General features: G+C 37.8%; 1 pseudogene; it reads left to right on the top strand.

Annotated features, from left to right (window-relative positions):
- The first annotated feature begins 6,285 nt into the window (after window positions 1-6,285).
- LOC130085441 (uncharacterized) lies at window positions 6,286-9,045 on the top strand (annotated as a pseudogene).

Raw genomic sequence — 9,045 nt, forward strand, 5'->3', positions numbered from 1 at the left:
GGAGGCGTTAAGGTGAAATCCCCTCAGTATCATCTCTGAGCTTCTTCGCCAGAGTCTCAGGCAGTGACCTTCGCTTCGCATTTTCTGCGGAACAAACAAGACCTTGAGCTTCACACTCTTTCAACAAATTAAAGGAAAAACTGCTGTTCGCTTCTGATGTGAGCTACAGTTACTCCAGGGTCACATTTGATCGTAGTACTCGCATTCACCAAAGAAAAATATTGAGTTTGGCTGCGAGCGCAACAGTCGTTTTGTTTGTGTTTTTAGTGCAAAGCCAATATTTCATCTAAGAGCATTCTGAGTCTAGCAGGAATAGCAGAACCGATTTATGTTGGTTGTGCCTCCTGCTTTTATCAAACCAACAGCAAACGCCTTGATGCCATGTAGCACTGCGCCTGTTCAGATACTCGTTCGGCTGGACGCAGTTCTTTGAAACGTCTCGTTGTCTTTTTCTTCCATCAGAGATGTTTCTTCAAGAACTGTCAGTTATTTTCATTCCATTGCTGCATAAAATGCCCATTTGAATCATATGTTTTCTAATGTGAATAGAACAAAGCTTTTGCACACTGTAAAAGCCATAAGTTGTGGTGAGACTTTCAAATTGTAACGAACCCAAGTGCAGTTTATTTACATCCAAATGTGATCAAAATAGAAAAGAAAGACTTGACTAAGCATAACTTGACATGCTACAACTAGACATCAACAACGCTCACCACACAGTGGTTACATGAACAATTATTGACAAAGACACATGGCAAACATGAGGGCTTAAATACACACAAGGATTAATCACTAAACAAGACACACCTGTGAACATGATTAGACAATTAACCAATGACAACATGACACAAGAGACTAGGGAAGCACATGGCAGGATCACATGAGGGCAAGGGAATCACATGACAAGACAGGAAACATGACTGACATGAAACATAAACCAAAAACTAGTAACATGAAACATGAACATGAAATAAAACTCAAAACTAGACATGACAAGATTACTTTTCCGTCATTATTGAATAACTACACAGGAACAAAGGAGTAACACAATATTAACATTCTAGTAACTGCTATTAAGAAACTCTGCTGAACAAAATGGCAAGTAAAAGCGTTCAGTTGAATGAGGTAGTTCACTAGCTAATCAATAGCCGCGTTTCCATTACAGATTTGCGCAAAACTTTTGCGTTTTTTTCTAAATATCGATAAAAAACTATTGCGATATGACGGCGTTTCCATTAACCGATGTTATGCGACTTTGGACGTTTGTAGGTTTAACACATGTGAATAGACGTGCAGCCACCGCACAAGACATTATTATTATTAAAATGGAAGGAGACGTGGTGTGTTATCCAAGCATTAATGGTAAGGAAAGACCCTAATACTGTGAACGGCACATGACGTGTTTTTGTGTGTTTCTCCCTCATTTCTGCTCCAAGGTCTTGATTGTGGCATTTCTTTGAAGTTTAGAATCCAGTATTCCTGCAATTCTTTTTTCTTTTATGAATTTAATAAAGAACTTTGTCTCGTATTCTGTCCAAACGGTCCGTGTACTTTTGCGTCCATTTATTTTTCCTTTTTTAACCCGTAGCCTAATTGAAAAACGAAAAATGAACGGTTGTTGTATTTTTAAAGCGCAAAGTTGAACAACAAATTTTCAATTTGAACTGTAGCCTACTACACACCAATGCTGCGCAAAAAAATAAATATAGACGAATTTTCAGATTTTTGTTTATGACTTTTTGCCCCTTTATTAAACATTTAAAATATTCACAAATTAATATGAAAAAAATGTTGATTTTACTGGTTTTCTAAGGCCAAATTAGAACCCGATGATATTTTTCCCGCAGTGCTGAATAAGAAGAGCCATGTCTCTGGAACCATAGCCTAGGTGATTTATAGGTGATTCTAGGCTAATGATAATAAATGTGTCTGAAAAAATAACGAGGCATTTTAATTGTTTATTAATAAACTATAGTGTTAGTGCCGACTGCAAACATATTTTCATCTCCACTGTAAAGCGGATGGGATGCGCCTTTAGAGAGAAATGCACCTTTCATATGGATTACATAATCAGAAGGTATTTGCTTTCGATTTGAATTTGTTCGTTCAAGCTTTAGCCTATAGGCTATATTTTGTTTCAGTTAATTTCTGAGACATGTTCCAGTTCACGGAGATCATGAAAGCGCGCCTGATTTATTTTGCAAAAGAAGAACGTTTTCTTGTTATTGTGAGTTTACACAAATAAAAGTAGTTGCGGATTATGTATTATTATTTTCTGTATGACCATAAATGATAGAGTATTTTAAGTTGTTTCCACTGTTGACAGGAAAATGCAAGTGTTCGCGCCCGCGCCTCCGTCATCCGGATATACGTCAAAATCTTGTTTATTTGTGATAATCTTAGCCCTGTATTATTATTGTCTAACCTGTATTATGAATGACATTTGACGAATTGCTTTGTTCCTTTTTTGGATAAAAGCGCCTTCTAAATATGTAGCCTAATAAATGTAGCCTAATAAATGTAATAGGCTATAATAATAATAATAATTATTATTATTTGCGTTTATAACTATAAATGACTTCACTTAAGACAGTAATATATTTATCATAAAATAATTGATGAATGTATTATTTTTATATAACCTTTTACAGTTTTGGAAAATGAGTTTGTGTTATATTTCTTTTTTTGTATGAGAAGTCTTTTTTTGCTATTCTATTATAGCCTATGACCCCCCCCCCCCCCCCCAAAAAAAAAAATAAAGGACTTTAAAGATACAAGTACCGGGCTAAATTTCGTTTTTTTAGAAAATTCAAGAAATTACAAAGAACTGATATTTACAAATCTGAGAGCGCGGATTAGGATATCGTGGGTATAGGCCTACAGTTTATTAATCCGTGGGCACGATTTGTTAAACCGATCGAGGGAACAGTTTGTACTCAACCGTGAATAGGCCTGCGGTTTATAAACTTGAGGGGACGGATTGCAAAACCGTCGCCACAGATTTTTTTTCATTTAGGCAATTTTATTTTTTCACAGACGCTCCATATCTAAATGTTCCGTGTCAAAATGAAATGCAGAAATCAAATTTCGCAAAGTTGTAGGCCTATGTCAGTTAGGCCTATTTGATTTTCAATTAAATAAGCAATAGGCTATATAAGGAAAATAAGTTTGTATGTGAATATCTTTTCACCAGTCTAAAAACTAATAAAGAAAGCATCTTTTTCGTTTTCATACGAGTTAAAGGAAAAACGAATGGACGCAATAGCCTACACGGACCCCAAACACACGCGCCTTCTAAGTCAGGTGACTGTAATTGCGCAAAAACTGTTTCCATTGCAGTTTTGCGAAATATTCCTTTTTCGAATTGCCTTAAAAACCACCTCATGCGAGCGTAAAAACTTTTTTGCGATAAATGGGAGTTTTTGCGAAATTGACATGTTTCCATTGAGCGTATTTTTTAATTCGCAATTTCAATTTGCGCAATTTGAAGGGTAATGGAAACGCGGCTAATAACTATTTTTCATATCTCCCAGTGGACTAAGAACCACAAGTTCATAATTAACTTGAATAATGCATAATTTATAATTAATTCTAAAGTGAAGACATGGTAACCCACTAGTAATGATAAACTTCAGAAAGATGACTATTATTTGGACAGTTTTTTGCTAAGTATACTACAAATACATTTACATATTTATGTACTTGATATAAATTCCCTGCAATTGTACTTTTAGTATACTAAATTGATATATTTAAAGTCTGCTAAATTGGAACAACTAATTTTGTACTTAATGCACTTTAGTTATCCAGAAATAGTGCTGAAGTTCAACTAAATAAATACTTAAGTATTGATTGTGCTAAAGTGGAACTATTGCAAGTATACTTTGGGTACACTTTAAATATCTTGCATTTAAAGAATTACATTTGACAGAGATCATACCATCCTTACTAATAGTGATATTAAAACACATGTTAGGCTTAAAGGAATAGTTCACTTCAAAATGAAAAATGAAGAATGTCCCCAATTGACTTCCATAGTAGGAAAAAGATACTATGGAAATCAATGGGGTCCGTCAACTGTCCGGTTACCGACATTCTTCAAAATCTCTTGTTTTGTGTTCAGCAGAAGAAATACAATTCATACAGGTGTGAAACAACTTGAGGGTGAGTAAATGATGACATAATTTTCATTTTGAAGTGAACTAATCCTTTAATATTAAGAAATGTGCATTGTGCCATAAAGAGGTACTCCAAATAAAGTTTAATTATAATATTTATTTCAGTAAGTCTCACGCGATATGTCAGTAAGTATGTTAATAGATTTTTAGTATACTTATGAAATAAATGTATTTTAAATAGATTTTGGTAAAGGTTTTTCTTCACTAGGGTATCCTTTACAAAAACTTTAAATGACCCAATTTATTAGGGAGTTATCATGTTTTTTACTTTAGAATACTGATACAAATAATTAGTAATTCTTTCTGACAGATTTGGTTATACTTGAGTCATTAGTGGGTTACCATGATCTTCACTTTAGAATTAATGCACTTTTTTTACAGTCCTGTTCCACATGTACATACTTTTTATATCATATCTATTACAATAACTGGGTAATAACTGAACCTATCCCTAACCTCAACCCATGTAGTTACCTTATATTACCAGTACTTTCTTGGGTAACTACACTGTAATACACTGTATTTGCATGTACTGTAAAATAAGTACAGTATTACATTAATTATACATTGTGCATTACTCTTAGCTAATAGTGAACGACCTCATTCAATTGAGCACCATTACTTACTTCAGTTACTAGAATGTTAATTTTGTGTTACTTATTTGTTCATGTGTAGTTATTCATTAATGACGGAACAGTATTCTAAAGTGTTACCCAAGTTGTAATTGATACCAATAAACTGAAAGGCAAATTACATTAAAATGCTTATGACTGCGCAGTGGCATTTTGAAACATAATTGTCTGTATTATTATGATCTAGAATTTAAAATAAATGAAAAGCAAATAGTTAAATGAGTAAACTGCTCAAGATTCATTAGTTAATTAACAATTATGACATAATGTCACATTACTTTTAATGTCACATCTCAGCAGACAGTGACATCATCAGTGAGTAAAGCTGATGTCATTGTCTGCTCAATCACAGACTTTGAGAACATGAAGTGAGCAGTGGGGGGCAGTATTACAATTACAGACATCTCACACTTCCCTTTCTCAGCTATTATCATATTTATCCTGCAGTTCACATGTTTCTGATCAAAAGTTTTTCAATCAATCAATTAATCAATCAATCAATATATATATATATATATATATATATATATATATATATATATATATATATATATATAATAAAATATTAAATATATTACAAATATAATATATAATATTTATATTTATTTATATTACACACACACACACACACACACACACACACACACACACACACACACACACACATATATACACTAATTATTACTAATTAGTCATTTATCTTAAAGTTATGTGGATGTGGATTTTTCAGTCAGTTAAGTGTCATTGTAAAAGCAGATGATTAATAAATCATAAAAATTGAGAATGCTAATAATAAAACTTATAATAATAATAATAATAATAATACTTTTTCAGTTTCTTTAAATAACACACTCTCTATTCACACATGAATAAATCAATATTGGTATACTGGTAATCAAAAAAAAAAAAATTAATACAGTTTTATTTTATAACGATTCTATGCTTTTCGCTAAATGTAATAAGGTTCAGAAAATGTATATTCACAATACAGCATGGCCTAAAACATTTTCTACATAACAAAAATATTACATGTAAATTAAACCATTAATTTATCAAGCAAATTCTTTAAGTGGCATCCTACCAGAATGTTGCTATGGAACAAATGCGCTGTAATGTAATGATGATGTGCTATAAATGCTGTCTCGCGCTGCTGGTAGGGTTAGCTTGCCTAGTGCAGCTTTCAATACACAGCAGCAGGAGTTGGTAGGGCTTGATGTGCCGAGACAGCTTGTACACGACCCAAAGCCTGTCTGGCCTCACGTGGTAGAGGCTGTAATCCATTACCTGGAAGACAATAGGGGAGGGAAGAGGACTAACAAACCAACTCCAAAACATTACCCCAAAGGTGGGGGTTGGGCGTGGGACCAGCTACTCCACCCTGTAAAAAGCCTTCAGCTACCGGAACATCGACGAAAATCAGAAAATCCTCAAGCCTTGGGAAGGAAGCCTCTGCAGCGAACCAAGCTAAAGAAAATATGACGACGTGCATGGAAAACCGCAAGGAGACTGTATGTTTGAAGCGGCTTCTGTCCCCAAAGCGACCCACCACCATAGCGACATGGAATGTGAGGACCATGTATGCTGGTGGAAAGGCAGCAATGATAGCAGAGGAGATGAGGAGGTACGGGGCAGCCCTCCTTGGTCTGGGAGAAACCAGGTGGCTCCAGTCAGGACAGGTCAAGCTGGCGAGTGGAGAGACCATACTCTACTCAGGACATCCCGATGACTCTGCACCACACACAGAGGGAGTAGCGTTCATGCTGTCCAAGGAAGCACAAAGGGCCCTTCTCAGCTGGGAACCCATCAACTCACGGATCATCACTGCCAAATTTCAAACCACACACAAGAAAATAAACCTCCTAGTGGTACAATGCTACGCTCCCACCAATGACACGGATGATGAAATAAAGGACCAATTTTACAACCAACTATACACTATTCTACAGACCAGGAAAAGGAAGGACGTCATGATCTTGATGGGAGACATGAATGCAAATATAGGGGGCAATAACAACGGCTTTGAGACAGTAATGGGAAGAGAAGGACTAGGGATCATGAATGAGAATGGAGAGAGGTTCGCAGCAGCTTGTGCAGACAACAACTTGGTCATTGTTGGGTCAGTATTCCAACACATGAACATCCATAAAGCCACATGGATATAGGTACATCCGAACTCTACAAAGTGACACTACACAATCGGTACCTAGAAATAGAAACCCTAAGCAAAGTGTTGCTTGTGGAAAGACACATGCAAAGAAGTAGTAGGGAGGAGGAAGATAGACAGCAAGCCCTGGCTATCCAGAGATACAGATAGCAAAGTGAGTGAGAGGAGGAAGAAAAAAGAGGCAGTAAACAGAAGTAAAACCAGAGCGACCAAGGCGGCAGCACAGAAAGAATATGCAACAGCAAATAAAGAAGTAAAAAGAAGTGTAAGGAGAGACAAGAAGACATTTATTGAGGATTTACAGTAGCACAACAGGCAGAAGAAGCGGCAGGCAAGAACAACCTGAAAGACCTATACCTAACTACAAGAAAGCTCACAGGCAAATTCAGACGCGCACAGGCACACATTAAAAATCCACAGGGTGTACTCCTCACAACCAAGGAAGACCAGGTGAAGAGATGGACTGAACACTTCAGAGACCTGCTCAACAGGCAGCCTCCTCAACTGACAGCAGATATCCCAATAGCCCCAAACCCATTGGGGATTAACTGCAATCCCCCCACCAAGATGGAAATTAGAAAAGCCATTAAGGCCTTGAAAGGAGGGAAAGCAGAGGGACCAGACGGGATTCCAGCAGAAGCTCTTAAGGTCGACATTGAAACCTCCACAAACATGCTCCACCACCTCATGAAAACCATCTGGGAGGAAGAAAATGTCCCATCTGACTGGAGAGATGGCCACATTGTGAAAATCCCCAAGAAAGGAGACCTCCGGCAGTGTAAAAACTACAGAGGAATAATGCTCCTTTTAACACCTGGGAAGGTGCTCAACCATATCCTGCTCAAGAGGCTCCAGAAGGGGGTCGATGAGAAACTGAGGGAAAACCAGGCTGGCTTCAGGAACAACAGATCCTGTGGAGACCAAATTGTTACCCTCAGGATTATTATAGAACAGTCCATCGAATGGAACTCGCCTGTCTATGTGAATTTCATAGATTTCGAAAAAGCCTTTGACAGTGTGGATAGGGAAAGGCTGTGGAAACTGATGGCTCACTATGGGATCCCAGCAAAGATCATCAACATCAAATGTAGCACCTACCAAGGGACGAGATGTCAAGTCCTCCACGAAGGATGTATATCGGAGGCTTTTGAGGTCCTGACTGGTGTGCGGCAAGGGTGCCTGCTCTCACACTTTCTTTTCCTCCTTTGCATAGACTGGGTGATGAAAGAAACAACCAACAATAGACGCACCGGCATACAGTGGAGCTTGACCAAGCAGCCAGAAGATCTCGATTTCGCTGACGATCTGGCACTACTGGCTCACACACATCAACAGATGCAGGAAAAATCTGGAAAACTGGAGGAAACAGCTGCTTTGCTCGGTCTCAAAATAAACTCATCAAAAACTAAAGTACTGCGTATCAACAGCAAGAACAACACACCCATAACCACGGATCAAAATGCACTAGAGGATGTAAATAGCTTCACATACCTTGGTAGCATCATTTCAAGGGAAAGTGGCACGGAGGACGATGTCCAAGCCAGGATCGGAAAAGCAAGAACAACATTCAACATGCTAAACAATATTTGGAAGGCAAAAAACTTGTCACTCAAGACCAAACTGCAAATCTTCAACTCAAACGTAAAGACCACTCTACTTTATGGCTCAGAAACCTGGAGAATTACCACCACCATACTCAATAAGCTGTAGACCTTCACCAACCGGTGCCTCAGACGCCTCCTAGGAATACTGGCCCAACATCATCTCTAACGCCAACCTGTGGGAACTTACCAAACAAGACCTGATAGAAATGCAAATCCGGAGGAGGAAATGGAATTGGATAGGGTACACACTCAGGAGAAAGAAATCAATCACTAAACAGGCGCTGACGTGGAACCCACAGGGCAGGAGGAAGAGAGGCAGACCGAAAACCACCTGGAGAAGAACCACAGACCAGGAGATGAAGAAAGAAGGGCTGACGTGGCAACATCTGGAGAGGAGGACCCAAGACCGGAGACGATGGAAGAGCTTCGTCGATGGCCTATGTTCCTATGGGAATTTAAAGGCCTAA

This window comes from Rhinichthys klamathensis, unplaced genomic scaffold, assembly GCF_029890125.1.
Source record: "Rhinichthys klamathensis goyatoka isolate OS25496 unplaced genomic scaffold, OSU_Roscu_1.1 h1tg000079l_1, whole genome shotgun sequence".
Taxonomy (NCBI): Eukaryota; Metazoa; Chordata; class Actinopteri; order Cypriniformes; family Leuciscidae; genus Rhinichthys; species Rhinichthys klamathensis.